Here is a 16,358-nt window from a genome sequence, read left to right as displayed (position 1 = left end):
ACATATATGTAGTTTTCTTGAATAAGAAAAAGTCTCATGACATATCCGGAACACCCTCAATGCCTCAAAACGCCATCAAGAGAGATGTGTCTCATAAACAGATATCCCCGAAATCCAGGATCCCAATAGACACTACATCTTGTCTTCATGACCACACAATCATCCATCATGATGCTCATCAAGTAACTCCCGGAGAATATAGGTTCCTGAGTGTTATAAACTCCAATGTCCAATTGGGTCCCCAAGCCATATACCCCATAGGGGGCAAGGAATCTCTTGAACAGCGTGGAACTCTAGAGAATGGAAACAAAGATCAGGCATATAAGAAAAACATGTGCAAGCGGTACAAATTTCAAAACGGGGGAAATGGAGGAGAGGCAGCAAGATGAAAAAACGTAGTAAGGGAATCCCCTTACACGAACATGCCTGCCCGACCCTTTTCACCCCAAAAATCCAGTAAATAAAAGATCTTCATTCAGTCCTAGTGGTGTTGTTGACCGAAGGTTGAAAATCCATCTGGATTCCATCCGAAGGAGCTGATTATGTGAGCTACCGCCCCGACCCTTGTATGGTATCTTCTGCAACCCCACAACCCTAATATTGGAGGTAGACCCCCCATGAATGGACAAGAAATGTGCTGCCACCGGGGTGAGGGGCTTACCCTTACGTTGGTCAGCAGCTGCCAGATGAATAGTGGACATGTGTTTCTGGATCCTCTTTCTGAGCTCCTGGGAGGTTTGACCAACATACGGTTTACCACATGGGCAGATAATAACGTAGATGACGTCCCTCGTCTTACAGTTGATGTAATGTTTCAGACGGTGGATGGATGAATCTAATGGATTAGAAAAAAACATTTCTTGTGGGTGTCATGAAGGGACATACACTGCAGTCCCCACAAGGGAATGACCCCTTAAGATGAAGCCCCCTATTAAGCCTAATAGTGGGTCTCGAGAAATGACTATTAGTTAACAGATCTCGCAAATTGGGTGCCCGTCTTGTCGCGAGTAGCGGTCTCTCGCTTGTTACCTCCGCCGTCTGAGAATCCGTCCTGAGAATGGACCAATGTCGGGTGATGATGGTCTTTACCTGATCCCAGCTGCTGTTATAATCCGTCACAAATCGGGTAACTTTATCCTGGCTGCGGGGTCTTGAGGTAAGTAGTGAAGCTTGGTCCTCACGTCGTGCTCTCTGAAAGGCAGATGAAATAACGCGTTTCGGGTAACCCCTTTGTTTGAATCGACTTGTAAGCTCACGCGCTTGCAACAAGAAATCAGTGTCATGTGTACAGTTCCGCCTTGCCCGCAAGAATTGACCAATTGGGACACCCACCTTAGTATGTGCCGGATGAAAACTACTGTATTCAAGTAGGGCATTGGTGGCTGTCGGTTTGCGGAACAGATCTGTTATCAGACGGTGACCTTCTACAGAAACCTTTAAATCCAGGTAAGTGACCGAAGTTGTTGATAAGACATGTGTGAGGAAAATGTTGTAGAAATTGGTATTAAGATCCTGCAGGAACTGAGCACATTCCAATTCGGTGCCGAGCCATAGAAAGAACACGTCATCGATATATCGATGCCAGTGACGCACTTTCTCCTGGAAGGTCACGGAGGGGTAAACTACAGTCTCTTCCCACCAGCCCAAAAAGATGTTAGCGTAGGCTGGCGCACATTTAGCCCCCATGGCCACACCGGACACCTGGAGGTAGAAGCTCCTATCGAAAAGAAAAAAATTATGATGTAAAACAAATTTAAGAAGTTCCAAAAGAAACATATGGTGTCCTGGGTCCTCATGTTGTCTCAGATTCAGAAAAAATGACAACGCATTAATGCCGTCCACATGGCTAATATTGGAATACAATGATTCCACATCGCACGTGACTAGATGGAATTCAGATGGTAAATTAATGTCCCGAATAATAACATAGTAACATAGTAACATAGTTAGTAAGGCCGAAAAAAGACATTTGTCCATCCAGTTCAGCCTATATTCCATCATAATCTCGATAAAATGGGCCGAGTCTCTAACGTACGAGGGTAACATAGCCGCAATGGGCTGCAGAAAGAAATCAACGTAATGACAAGCTCTTTCACACAGGCTCCCAATACTTGAGACTATTGGTCGACCCGGGGGTCGTTTGTCGTCCTTGTGGATTTTTGGCAACATATAAAATGTTGCAATGATGGGATCCTCCACCCACATGTACCGCTTTTCATTAGGAGTGATAATGCCCAACTGGTTGGCCCTACATATTAAGGTCTGCAATTTGGACATAAAGACTCTTGTGGGGTCCGATGGTAACTTGTTGTAAAAGCGCCTATTGTCCAATTGTCTCCTGGCCTCCTCCTGATACATGTGGGTGGGCCAAAGGACGACATTGCCCCCCTTGTCTGCTTCCTTAATAATGAAGGTCCCATTATTTCTTAGATCATGAATAGCACGATTTTCAATAGCCGACAAGTTAGGAGATGTACTGACCTTGGGAACCATAGCCATAATGTCCCTCTTCACCAATTCATAGAAGATCTTAACCGCGGGGACCAGTGTGAAAGACTGTGCCCTAGAGGATTTGTTCCTATATGGAAATCTGTTGCCGGAAGTTGCTGATTGATTTTCTTCCAGTAGGTCCTGAAAGACCTGACGCTCATCTTGGGGGATGCTCCGTAAAATATCAGGTTTCTTATACATGACTTGAAAAGTGATGTTCCTGCAAAAGAGGTATAAATCCTTAACAAGTGTAAACTTGTCTACCTTATGCGTGGGAACAAACGTCAAGCCCCGCTGGAGAACCGACAGTTCCACCTGTGATAGAGAGTGGTTAGACAAGTTAATAACCTGTAGAGTGTTATTTGGTACCTCCAAGTCGGATGCTGGAACATCACCAATATCCATATGCTCTATTTGCGTCTGGTGGAATACTGGTGTCGATATGGTGACGTCCTTCCCCGGTAATGTGGTTGACGCTTTCTTGCTGGAATTCTTCTTTCGTCTCCCACGTCTGGTCTGTGGTCGGGCTCGCTCCCCGTTGAAGATAAAAAATCACTGGAACTAGCCCCTCTCAATGAGGGCTCAGTGCTTACAGGGAGAGTGGTGTTCCTATTATTGTAAGAGGTACCAGTTCTGGCATTACCCCTATGTTTCCATCTGTAGACATTTTGTTGCTCATAATCCATTTTGTCTCTCAGGAACTTAGTAACATAGTAACATAGTTAGTAAGGCCGAAAAAAGACATTTGTCCATCCAGTTCAGCCTATATTCCATCATAATAAATACCCAGATCTACGTCCTTCTACAGAACCTAATAATTGTATGATACAATATTGTTCTGCTCCAGGAAGACATCCAGGCCTCTCTTGAACCCCTCGACTGAGTTCGCCATCACCACCTCCTCAGGCAAGCAATTCCAGATTCTCACTGCCCTAACAGTAAAGAATCCTCTTCTATGTTGGTGGAAAAACCTTCTCTCCTCCAGACGCAAAGAATGCCCCCTTGTGCCAGTCACCTTCCTTGGTATAAACAGATCCTCAGCGAGATATTTGTATTGTCCCCTTATATACTTATACATGGTTATTAGATCGCCCCTCAGTCGTCTTTTTTCTAGACTAAATAATCCTAATTTCGCTAATCTATCTGGGTATTGTAGTTCTCCCATCCCCTTTATTAATTTTGTTGCCCTCCTTTGTACTCTCTCTAGTTCCATTATATCCTTCCTGAGCACCGGTGCCCAAAACTGGACACAGTACTCCATGTGCGGTCTAACTAGGGATTTGTACAGAGGCAGTATAATGCTCTCATCATGTGTATCCAGACCTCTTTTAATGCACCCCATGATCCTGTTTGCCTTGGCAGCTGCTGCCTGGCACTGGCTGCTCCAGGTAAGTTTATCATTAACTAGGATCCCCAAGTCCTTCTCCCTGTCAGATTTACCCAGTGGTTTCCCGTTCAGTGTGTAATGGTGATATTGATTCCCTCTTCCCATGTGTATAACCTTACATTTATCATTGTAAAGCGTAACTTCTTACGCTTGCCCGCGATAATGTCTGCCTCATATTTGTCCAATGTCTCTTTCAATTTAATTTTGAAAGCCACCACCTGTGTCTCTTCAAACTTGCTCAATCTGCCCTCCAATTCCTTGATCTGTATTTTAACAGCTGAAAATAACTCCCTATCATGTTCAATAAGCAAAGAAATAAGTATGTTGGAACAGCGTGTGAGGCCGTGCTCCCAAGTATGTTGAAAGGAAGCAGAGGGCTCCCAGGCTGGAAAGATGGAAATACGAAGACCCCTAGGCACAAACCCTGCCTTACAGTATTCCTCAAGGCTTCTCATATTCCACCATAACTTAATACCGGATCTATGGGCCTTGGTGAGATCTGAACAGAGTGCTGAGAAATCTGAAACAGGAGCAGATACCTCTGTTGTTTGAAACATACTGGAGGGCTGCGCCAACCATGCGGCCTCTCTGGCATCCCAATCCATCACTGCACAGCAGAAAACAATTCTACCCAAATATGTACCAAAAGATAAATCGGTACTACTTGCTATAATAAGACAGCAGGATATGCCAAAATACGCATGTGCTACCACTAGAAAAAATGCCCCAGAACAGGGCAAGAAAGAATCTGTAATACTATATATAAGTGGTGCACCCCTGCATAAATCAAGAGAAAGCAGGGTGCAAGACCTGGCCAGTAAACAAATAGTAGAAACAAAAGAAAGAGCAGACTAGGCCAATAATGGTATGCACACCCACGAATGCTATAAACATATCAAACAATTTTATTTACACCTCAGAAAAAGACATGTACAGATAAAACCAATTAAAAAGGTCTAGATACAAGACCACATACCATCACCCCTAGATATATGTGGCATAAATAAGCCTAACACGTAAAGAAATATAAGTACATAAATACAAAATATACATATATATGCAGCGTCTCCTATCCACAAAATATTCCCTCAGATCACAGAAAAGTATATAATATAACATATACTCAATTGAAACAAATAAATCAACCCAAGCATACCAAATGACCAATGGTCATACCATTTTTGCCCCCCCCAATAATGATGTCAAAATGAGTAATGCTCATGCATGAGAATAGTGATACCATAAACACAATAATGCAAGAGAGACAGGTAGAAAATACTATCCCTGGGGTTTAGAAATGAGCACACAGTGGGACCAAAGAAAAAATAATAATAATAAAGATCATGTCCCAGCGGTATACCTATATGGTCAGTGGTCAGTAAGAATGCATAATAGAGAGCAATGCCCGGGAAGGACAGGAGACAAGTGCAGGGGTGAAGCAGCGAGCCCCACGCGTACCCTCAGAGCATCTACATCGCTAAAAAAAGGCCTGGGATCAGAATACAGTGAAGATGTACCGGTATATGGGTTTTCATCCATCCGGACGAACTTAAGTCTACTATGTATATTATCACCAAGTGCCTTCGGAGATGTACATTATGAATACGGTTTTCCTTATTTGAAGTCCAGTCCATTGCTAAATGGATTATTATATTTTGTTTTTAGTATTTTTCCATAATTGGCACTGTTTTCCCTGTTCCATTTTTGATAAATATGGCCATTCATATATCTGTAGGCCAATGGGTGTATTTTGACTCTTGGCATACATTTTCATCTTTTTGTCATTTAAATCTTATCATATAAGTGAGCGGTGCTACCAGACTTTATTTCACTTCATCTCATTTGTCCTTTTATGAAGTAATTATATAAACACTCATATTTTTTGAGTATCCTCATATTTAGCCGTTCACCTATATGTGTGTATATGTCATAGGCTCATTATATACTGGGTATGTAGGTTTCTCTCTGGCTGCGAACATTTGCCCGTGCAATTCATGTATGATATCCGCGCACGCGCGATCTCCTCATGTCCAGTGCTGCCATCCAGCATGTGCAACTGCACCATGACAACGGCAGCACTTTCCGGCTATAGCCACTTCCGGTACGCATCCTGCGGCGATTCCCTCTGGCGCGGCGCTCCCTGACTGCACACCGGTCGGTACTTAATTCACTTATGTTTATGTATATAATACCTCAGGGTGGATGTGTTACTCCACTTCCCCTGACGAAGCTGCGCTTGCAGCGATACGCGTGGGGCTCGCTGCCTCACCCCTGCACTTGTCTCCTGTCCTTCCCGGGCATTGCTCTCTATTATGCATTCTTGCTGACCACTGACCACTGACCATATAGGTATACCGCTGGGACATGATCTTTATTATTATTATTTTTTCTTTGGTCCCACTGTGTGCTCATTTCTAAACCCCAGGGATAGTATTTTCTACCTGTCTCTCTTGCATTATTGTGTTTATGGTATCACTATTCTCATGCATGAGCATTACTCATTTTGACATCATTATTGGGGGGGGCAAAAATGGTATGACCATTGGTCATTTGGTATGCTTGGGTTGATTTATTTGTTTCAATTGAGTATATGTTATATTATATACTTTTCTGTGATCTGAGGGAATATTTTGTGGATAGGAGACGCTGCATATATATGTATATTTTGTATTTATGTACTTATATTTTTTTACGTGTTAGGCTTATTTATGCCATATATATCTAGGGGTGATGGTATGTGGTCTTGTATCTAGACCTTTTTAATTGGTTTTATCTGTACATGTCTTTTTCTGAGGTGTAAATAAAATTGTTTGATATGTTTATAGCATTCGTGGGTGTGCATACCATTATTGGCCTAGTCTGCTCTTTCTTTTGTTTCCACAGCCTACTACCAGACCAAACCGTGGTCGTCGCAGAAGGGTGGCTTTGAACATTGGCACCAGGAGGCAAGTTGATACCGGGGTGTTGGACTATTTGTCCCGAGCTGCCAATGATGATGGGGAGGAAGCTTACTTCCGCAGTCTTGCCCGCTATTTACGTCCCATTCCCCGCTCGCTCAGGCTGCGGACCAGAGGTTGCATCCAAATTTTGCTAGATGCGGCAACACCCCCAAACAACCCGACTAATATCTTTAATTATCTTGAACGGTGGCAAATGTCATCTACCAACCTTCTGGCGGTGCAAGACCTTCCACAGGACCAATCACAAACTGTGTCAGCACCACCCCCGCAACCTATAGCTCCACAACAACAACCTGCACAAACCACACAACAAGGCCAAAACAGGGGTATTTATGATTTTGCTGCACATCCCCAATCTGACCACTTGAACAGACACATGTTTGGAGGCTGGTCCCAACATGTGTCTGCTCGACATGGCTATATTGGGGGTTCGGAACAAATGGGTCAAGCCAGTAGCCAGGACTTGATGCCCTTCTACCCTCCACATCAAGTGTTAGGTCATACACATGATCGCAGCTTGCAGCAACACCCGCAATTTCTATCTGCAATAACACAGGTAGACAGAGTGGTTGATCAACCACCCAGGCCAAGTTCCGCACATGCTGGACACCCGCCATCACCATCACCACCCCCAACCTACCATAACCTGTAATGTTTTGGATGTTAGATTTTGCCTGTCATTTTGGCCTTTTGTTGGCCTTAGTTTTTTGTGACCATGGCATGTAAAGCTGTGTTGTTTGTTTTGTTTAAATTACATATGAAAATTGAAATATGTTTTGGGAATACATATATATATGCGCAGAGCAGTAAAAATTTGTTCTGAAAACAGAGTCTTATGTCTTGGTCCAGCTACATACATGATTTGTCAACTTTACACACTTACATCTTTTCATCATCAGATACATATTACACCAATTTCTGAAGGAAATTATGTGAATTATTAACTTAGAATCTAAACAAAAATTAAGGCAAAACAGCATTGTCTTGCCAAACCGTAGATCCCTCTGGTGACACAAAAAAATTGGTTAAAACATCACGAACTTTTAGGCCAGAGGGCTGACGACGTGAAGGACGAACACGTGTAGTTGTCAAGACAGTATTTGCATAATCAATGTCATCTGCAGCAGATGATGGGCAATCATGGTCTCTTGTAAAGTTGTGAAGAACAACACATGCTTTAATCACACCATTTACATTGCCTTCACTCAGTTGGATTGCAGACTGAAGGACCCGCCATTTTGCACTGAGAATGCCGAATGAACACTCGACCAGACGGCGGGCACGGGAAAGACGCAAATTAAAGATTCTGCGCCGGTAGTCCAGGCCTCTCCGTGGATAGGGTCTCATGACGTTCCTTGATAATTGAAAGGCCTCATCTGCTACCATCATGTAAGGCACCGCATCCAAATTAGCACCTGGTATGTGACTTGGGGGTGGGAGATCCAATTCACTGTTGCGCAGCCGCCGACCCATAATGGAAGAACTGAAGACTCTAGAGTCTCCAGTTCTCCCATAGGCCCCAATATCTACAATTATAAACCTGTAGTTGCTGTCGACTAGGGCCAACAGCACTACAGAGAAAAACTGTTTATAATTATAGAATTGGGTCCCTGAACCTGGCGGCTTACGCACACGGATGTGCTTTCCGTCAAGTGCCCCAATACAGTGCAGAAACTGGCAGGTGTCCTGAAATCCTTGAGCAATACGTAACCAGTCTGCAATTTTTGGTTCAGGCATCACCTCTTGATGGAGTCTTCTCCAGATTTCCGTGCATGTATCCCGCACAATCCCAGAAATTGTAGATTTGCCCAATAAAAACTCTAAATGCAGGGCCGCATATGATAGGCCAGTGGCAAGGAAGCTAAAAGACAAAATAATATTTTTATCAAAGATAAAATTAACACAATACAGGGTGATATGGGGCAATCAAACACTTTTTTTTAATTTAAAAAAAAATGAGATGCTATGGCTTTGATCTTTTAAAAAAATTACATTAAGAAAATAAGGATAATTTGAATAAGGGGTATCGACAAAAAAATGAGTAACATATTGGGTCAATTAGTATTAAGGCATACCGCAAGGTAAGGATAAGGCGCTCCTCAGCTGAAATAGATTTGCGCATCCTGGTGTCCTTCTTCGTGATCCCTGGACGCAAAATCTCCAACAAAATGTCAAAGGTTTGAATCCTCATCCGACAATAGTTGAAGAACTTGTCCGGATTAGTCCTCAGAGCAGCATACAGACGGCTGAAATGGCCTTTATTGATACGTTGTTTGATAAGTGGATGTACCCACATCCGTCTCCGCCTCCTCGGATCTACAATAACTGGGTATGGCTGCCCAAAACGTTGGGAAAGTACCCAGTTGAAAAGCACACGCTCTGTGGTGTTGAAAGTCAGTCGATCAGACATGTTGCTCATCAATCCGAAGTGCATCAACACAAGCAGGGACTCTACTGCATAGATTGGTGGGTAGCACCTGTGTTTTGGGCCATTAAATAATGTTCTTGGTGATGATTTAAATTTTTTCAGGTGGAAAAACCGTTATATGTCCATTTTGCAAGCCTGCGAGAAATTCTCGCCATACGGATGCCATACGGATGTCACACGGCTGTCAAACGGCTCATTTGATGCGAGAAAATCGCATCCTCGCACTGCACTTGGATCACTGTTTTGTAAAAATTTGTGCGATTCTCGTCCGTCAAAAACGGACCGTTTTTTTATACGTTGTGTGTGTCCCCGGCCTAATCCAGATAGTCATGCTACACAAAAACATTAATAAATAACATTTCCCTCATGTCTGCTTTACATTAGCACCATCTGTAAAATGTTGTTTTATTTTGTTCGCATTTTAGAAGGTTTAAAAATGGAGCAGCAATTTTTCATTTTTTCAAGGAAATTTACGAAACTTTTTTTTTAGGGACCTATTCAGTTTTGAAGTAACTTTGGGGGTCCTCTATACTTAAAAATCCCAAAAGTGATACCATTTTAGAAACAGCGCCCCTCAACGTATTCAAAACTGCTATCAGGTAGTGACATGACAGGAATGAAGAAATTTATTTTTACCATCAAAATGTTGATAACTTCTGAACAGACCGCTATAGCAGGCAGACTTTAATGCCGTTATTTGGCCATGAACTGCCATAGCAAACACCAGGACCACACAATCATGGTCTCAGGGTGCTGATGGGGTTGAAGAGGAAGCCCCACACTCTGTTAACCATCTAGATGCTGTAGTCATTATTGACAGCAGCATTAAGGAGTTGAACGACGGCATTAGAGTGCGTCAGCTCTTTTCTTGTTTCAGATTTCAGATTCTGAACATCTCTTTGATGTTCTTTCTTGCTTGGCAGCACCGGGTTTATTAGGACCAATTGTTTATATTATTTCTTTACATTTATATATTTTTGTGCAGTGTTGGGCCAGACGCTGTCTGGCGTGTGCATCATGGATTGGGATACCAGAGAGGCCGCATGGAGGGCTTCGGCTTCCACAGCCTTCATGGATAATGTACAAAGTGGCCCCGATTCGGACTTTACACGTGTTTCCTCAAAGCTTATGGCGGCCCAGAAGCAGGGTATTAAACTATTATGGAATATCAGATGCTTGGAGGAATACCTCAAACTGAAATTGGTGCCCAGGGGCTTGAGAATCCCTATCTTCCCTGCTTGGGAACCATCTGATAGCTTTCGGGCCACTTGGGAAGGAGGGCTTCTGCAGTGCTCGCAGATTTTGATCAATTTATTGGTGTCACATGACAGGGACCTTTTGGGTCAGGTAAAAATGGAGATCAAGAGTCTGGAAAGTGATCTCAGTAAATTTGATGAAGTCTCGCAAATCCAGCCTTTTAAGGTCAAAATAAAAGAAGTTCTGGATAAATATGATCGAGAAATTATGGACAAAAAGAGGTCCAAATTCATGAGAGATAAATCTGACTTTGACCGAAATATGGCTTATAAGTGGAAACATCAGGGGAATCAAAGGCGGGGTCGTGTAGCTAAAACCCATGTCGGTGAGCCAACTGTCAATGGCTCAACTCTTGAGAGACAATCATCTAGCGATTTTTTATCCTCCACGGAAAGCGAGCCAGAAGGAGGGTCAGGACTAGGCGTGGGCGGAGGAGACACAAATCTCTTCACCCGGATCACCAGGAATGGAGGTTACAGGCCGGTTCATCACAACCAACGGAAGAAGAATCGCAAGTAACTCCTGAAACCACCGATGACGCCCGTGAGTATGATAATTCTACAATGAATGATCCTTTACAAATTATAAACCTGTCTGAACATCAGCTAAGTCCTATTGAAATATCAGTGTTGAGGAGAGGCTTGACTTTTTCACCATCACAGGGGATTGATAAATTCACTTTGATCAAGGACCTTTTTCTTTTTTGTAGAAAAATTATTCTACAAGTTCTACACAACCAATCAGGCCCCGTACCAACTCCTGATCAGATTGAACAAAGAGTTCTCCAGGATCTTCTTGATTTGCTACAAGATGAGGATTCCGTCAGAGGTAGGCCACAATTTCCACATAGGAATAGATCAATGGTGTGCCCCCCTTTGTCTACAGTGCCTGCAGTAAAGATTTTTTTTGACATGGTCAAACAGGACATTGAGGCATTATCCAGCCGGCCTCATATTGGTGTCAATCTTACCAACCAAGAGCGCAAGGCGCTTTATGACCTGCGAAATAATCAGGATTTTGTAATTAGAGAGGCGGATAAGGGGGGTAACATCATCTTATGGCCCCACCAGATGTATGTGGAAGAGGCTCATAGACAGCTTGAGAATGTGCGCTTTTATCGCAGGTTGCCTTCGGATCCGACAGGGGTTTACTCTAGCAAATTGAGAGCATTGTTGGATAGAACTTTTGAACTGGGGATCATAAATGTGCATGAGCGAAATTTTATTTGGGTTGACCAACCTATTACACCGACTTTTTATATGCTACCCAAAGTTCATAAATGCACGAGTAAGCCTCCTGGTCGCCCAATAGTTTCCAGCATTGGGAGTTTATGTGAAAAGGCATGTTCTTACATAGATTTCTTTCTACAGCCTTTGGTCACTACACTCCCTTCATATATCAGGGATTCTTCCCACTTCATTAGCATGCATAAAGGGGTTCGGCTGAATCCGGGGGACCTCCTGGTCACATGCGACGTTGAGGCGTTATATTCTAATATTGATCATGATGACGGCATGAAAGCGGTTCTATTCTTTCTGGACCTACAGGTAAATTCCGATAGATTACATGATTCTTTTATTATTGATTTACTTGATTTTGCGTTAAGGCACAATTTTTTCTTATTTGACAGGATATATTATTTACAGACATCTGGTGTGGCGATGGGGGCGCGATTTGCCCCCTCGTTTGCAAATCTTTTTTTAGGGTGGTGGGAAGCTACTATTGTTTTTGCTTCTGATTACTTTAAGAAGAGGGTGCGGCAGTGGTCACGCTTCATTGATGACGTTTTTTTCATTTGGTCAGGTTCATCGGAGGAACTGTGTCAATTTATGGACCTTCTTAACAACAATTTTATCAATGTTTTTTTGACCTATCAATTCTCTTCCGTTTCAGTTAACTTTCTGGATTTGGAGATTGGGTGTCAGGACGGCACACTTTCAACATGCCTTTACCGTAAGCCTACAGCGGCTAATGGGCTTTTGGATTATCGGAGTTTTCACCCCAGGCACACGAGGGATGGAGTGCCGACTGGCCAATTTCTTAGAGCCAGGCGTAATTGTACTCGGGATGTGGACTTTAGGAGAGAGGCTCAGGATCTTACGAGCAGGTTTAAAACCAGGAATTATCCCAAAAAATGTATTTCTCGTGCATTCCAGAGGGCTAATCAACAGTCGCAGGATTCTTTATTGGTTGCCAGGAAAAGGAAACCTGATGGCCTTGTACGATTCATTACGGGCTATCATACCCATTGGTCTGAGGTGAGTAGGATTCTCAATAAGCATTGGAGGATTCTGACTTCTGATACACAAACATCTCAAATCATCAGCACTCGGCCATTAATTACGGCCAGGAGGGCACCAAATTTTAAGGATATACTCACGCAGAGCCACTATAGGAGGCCTACACAGAGATTGAATCGTGGGGTTATCATTAGGGGGTCCTTTCCATGCGGTGATTGCAGCATTTGCCAGTTTATGCATCCTACACGCGATGTCTTTTGCGACCCTGTTGACCAAACACAACATAAATTGAAGGCTTACATAAACTGCAAAACGACCAATGTTGTCTATGCCTTGATCTGTCCATGTCCTTGCATCTATGTAGGCCAGACTTCACAAGAACTACGACGCAGGATTCAAAGTCATCTTTCTACCATCAACACGGCAGCAGTGGACAAACGGAAGGGCAAGACGCTCAGCACGGTTGCCTCTCACTTTCTTCTACAACATGGGGGCAGCTGTGCTAACATCAAGATAATTGGTTTGGAACATATCAGGAGCTCGGGCAGAGGTGGTTCCCTACACAAAAGACTGTTACAGACTGAGTCACGGTGGATTTATTCTCTCCATTCCACAGCACCTCAGGGGATCAATGAGGACTTGCTATTTACGGGCTTCTTGGGTTAAACTGTTTTTCCTGGGGGGCATGTTGTGGCAGTTTTGTGCATTGGAGTTGCTTCATGTTTCCAGTAAGGGGTCTGGATACTGGATTATACAGTGGGGCAAAAAAGTATTTAGTCAGTCAGCAATAGTGCAAGTTCCACCACTTAAAAAGATGAGAGGCGTCTGTAATTTACATCATAGGTAGACCTCAACTATGGGAGACAAACTGAGAAAAAAAAATCCAGAAAATCACATTGTCTGTTTTTTTAACATTTTATTTGCATATTATGGTGGAAAATAAGTATTTGGTCAGAAACAAAATTTCATCTCAATACTTTGTAATATATCCTTTGTTGGCAATGACAGAGGTCAAACGTTTTCTGTAAGTCTTCACAAGGTTGCCACACACTGTTGTTGGTATGTTGGCCCATTCCTCCATGCAGATCTCCTCTAGAGCAGTGATGTTTTTGGCTTTTCGTTTGGCAACACGGACTTTCAACTCCCTCCAAAGGTTTTCTATAGGGTTGAGATCTGGAGACTGGCTAGGCCACTCCAGGACCTTGAAATGCTTCTTACGAAGCCACTCCTTCGTTGCCCTGGCGGTGTGCTTTGGATCATTGTCATGTTGAAAGACCCAGCCACGTTTCATCTTCAATGCCCTTGCTGATGGAAGGAGGTTTGCACTCAAAATCTCACGATACATGGCCCCATTCATTATTTCATGTACCCGGATCAGTCGTCCTGGCCCCTTTGCAGAGAAACAGCCCCAAAGCATGATGTTTCCACCACCATGCTTTACAGTAGGTATGGTGTTTGATGGATGCAACTCAGTATTCTTTTTCCTCCAAACACGACAAGTTGTGTTTCTACCAAACAGTTCCAGTTTGGTTTCATCAGACCATAGGACATTCTCCCAAAACTCCTCTGGATCATCCAAATGCTCTCTAGCAAACTTCAGACGGGCCCGAACATGTACTGGCTTAAGCAGTGGGACACGTCTGGCACTGCAGGATCTGAGTCCATGGTGGCGTAGTGTGTTACTTATGGTAGGCCTTGTTACATTGGTCCCAGCTCTCTGCAGTTCATTCACTAGGTCCCCCGCGTGGTTCTGGGATTTTTGCTCACCGTTCTTGTGATCATTCTGACCCCACGGGGTGGGATTTTGCGTGGAGCCCCAGATCGAGGGAGATTATCAGTGGTCTTGTATGTCTTCCATTTTCTAATTATTGCTCCCACTGTTGATTTCTTCACTCCAAGCTGGTTGGCTATTGCAGATTCAGTCTTCCCAGCCTGGTGCAGGGCTACAATTTTGTTTCTGGTGTCCTTTGACAGCTTTTTGGACTTCACCATAGTGGAGTTTGGAGTCAGACTGTTTGTTGAGGGTGTGCACAGGTGTCTTTTTATACTGATAACAAGTTTAATCAGGTGCCATTACTACAGGTAATGAGTGGAGGAAAGAGGAGACTCTTAAAGAAGAAGTTATAGGTCTGTGAGAGCCAGAAATCTTGATTGTTTGTTTCTGACCAAATACTTATTTTCCACCATAAAATGCAAAAAAAATGTTAAAAAAACAGACAATGTGATTTTCTGGATTTTTTTTCTCAGTTTGTCTCCCATAGTTGAGGTCTACCTATGATGTAAATTACAGACGCCTCTCATCTTTTTAAGTGGTGGAACTTGCACTATTGCTGACTGACTAAATACTTTTTTGCCCCACTGTATATTACTGGAAGATGAGGTATTGGATCTATGCTTTCATGATTCAGTGGATCCTCCATCAATAATACCGGACATGACAAGAGCTGACAAGATATTGATCGTATCAGCGACTAAATCCCTATTTTGGTTTAGCCAGCCCTATTTTCACTGCATGTTTTGTATTTGTTGGTTATTGTATTTTATTATATTTTTTTGTTAATATTCTATGTGGTATCAGTATTTTTGTATTTTTGAGTTTTTTCAGTGTTTAAAGGGTTTGTGTGCTTTAGTTGGGTCAGTTGGTCTGCTGCTCTATTTTTGCGATATAACATCAATGTGTCCTTTTACTACAACCTCAACAGCCCCTTTCCCTTGTATGGGCGTCATCTTCCCTGAAGAGGTTAAAATGCGGACCGCTGGCCACCTTACCGGGGCGTGCGCATTTTCCTCTTTGGTTCTGATGTGGACCGCTGGCTTTCGTGCCGGCGCGTGCGCATTCGATCCATGTGGGCAGAGACGTCTGCCCACTTCATGCATGCTAGGTCGACTGCGCAGCTGCGTACTGCCCTGCGCTTGTATGTGTCATTTCCGGTCTTCTGGTTTCCGGTCTGCGGCGTTGCACACGCCGGCGTCTGGGGACAACTGCAGTTTACTATAAAAGGAGTGCACTTATGGAGGTAAGCATTTCCCCTGACGAAGCGGCTCTTTTCTGCCGCGATACGCGTTGGGCTCAGCTGCCTCCCGGGCCTGTGACATTGTTTGGTTGCCGTTTTAACCCTCTCTATTTCAGGTGACTATTGGGTGTCTGGGCTACACTCTGCCTTGTCTGGGATATTTTTCCTTATGGTATTGCTCTGGGCTTTCGCCTCTATGTAGAGGTGGCATGGGCGGCTTCAACTTTATTATGTTTTGACCCTTATATGTGCCTACTTCCTGGTCAAATAGGGTTATGAAGGACCATTTATCTATTATGTCTATCATATTCTGATGCTCCCTATTTGTGGATGTACCCTTGCCCAGTAGCAGGCTTTGATCTTGTGTATTGTATTCCTAATATATATATATTGTGTATAACTATTCTCTATCACTTTGGCGCCATTTCTGCAGTATTTGCAGCATTGTTCAGGCTTTATATGTGGGTGGAGGCAGCTGTTGTTTGTACTGATTTTAACTGTTTTTAATTATACTTCCAATAAAGTTGTTCCTTTTTGATATGTATTATTGGTGGTGTGCGAATATGTTTTGGTGGCCTCTTT

The 16,358-nt window shown here is 43.3% G+C and overlaps 2 long non-coding RNA genes across 3 annotated transcripts; one reads left to right on the top strand and one right to left on the bottom strand.

Moving 5' to 3' along the window:
• Window positions 1-438: 438 nt before the first annotated feature.
• On the bottom strand, window positions 439-2,555 carry LOC138657773 (uncharacterized). Of its 2 annotated transcripts, XR_011317182.1 has the most exons (4): window positions 2,482-2,555; window positions 1,333-1,717; window positions 1,090-1,191; window positions 439-835 (listed from the first exon to the last, which is right to left on the bottom strand). It is a non-coding gene; the product is annotated as an uncharacterized lncRNA (long non-coding RNA). The 2 variants fall into 2 exon arrangements; XR_011317181.1 differs by having other exon boundaries at window positions 1,090-1,717.
• Window positions 2,556-11,884: 9,329 nt separating this feature from the next.
• On the top strand, window positions 11,885-13,469 carry LOC138657772 (uncharacterized). Its single transcript, XR_011317180.1, has 3 exons — window positions 11,885-12,069; window positions 12,416-12,780; window positions 13,127-13,469. It is a non-coding gene; the product is annotated as an uncharacterized lncRNA (long non-coding RNA).
• The last annotated feature ends 2,889 nt before the right edge of the window (window positions 13,470-16,358 follow it).

The sequence above is a fragment of the Ranitomeya imitator genome, chromosome 1, assembly GCF_032444005.1.
Source record: "Ranitomeya imitator isolate aRanImi1 chromosome 1, aRanImi1.pri, whole genome shotgun sequence".
Classification (NCBI taxonomy): domain Eukaryota; kingdom Metazoa; phylum Chordata; class Amphibia; order Anura; family Dendrobatidae; genus Ranitomeya; species Ranitomeya imitator.
Note: the sequence above shows the minus strand (reverse complement) of the source record. Positions and strands in the feature narration are given on the sequence as shown.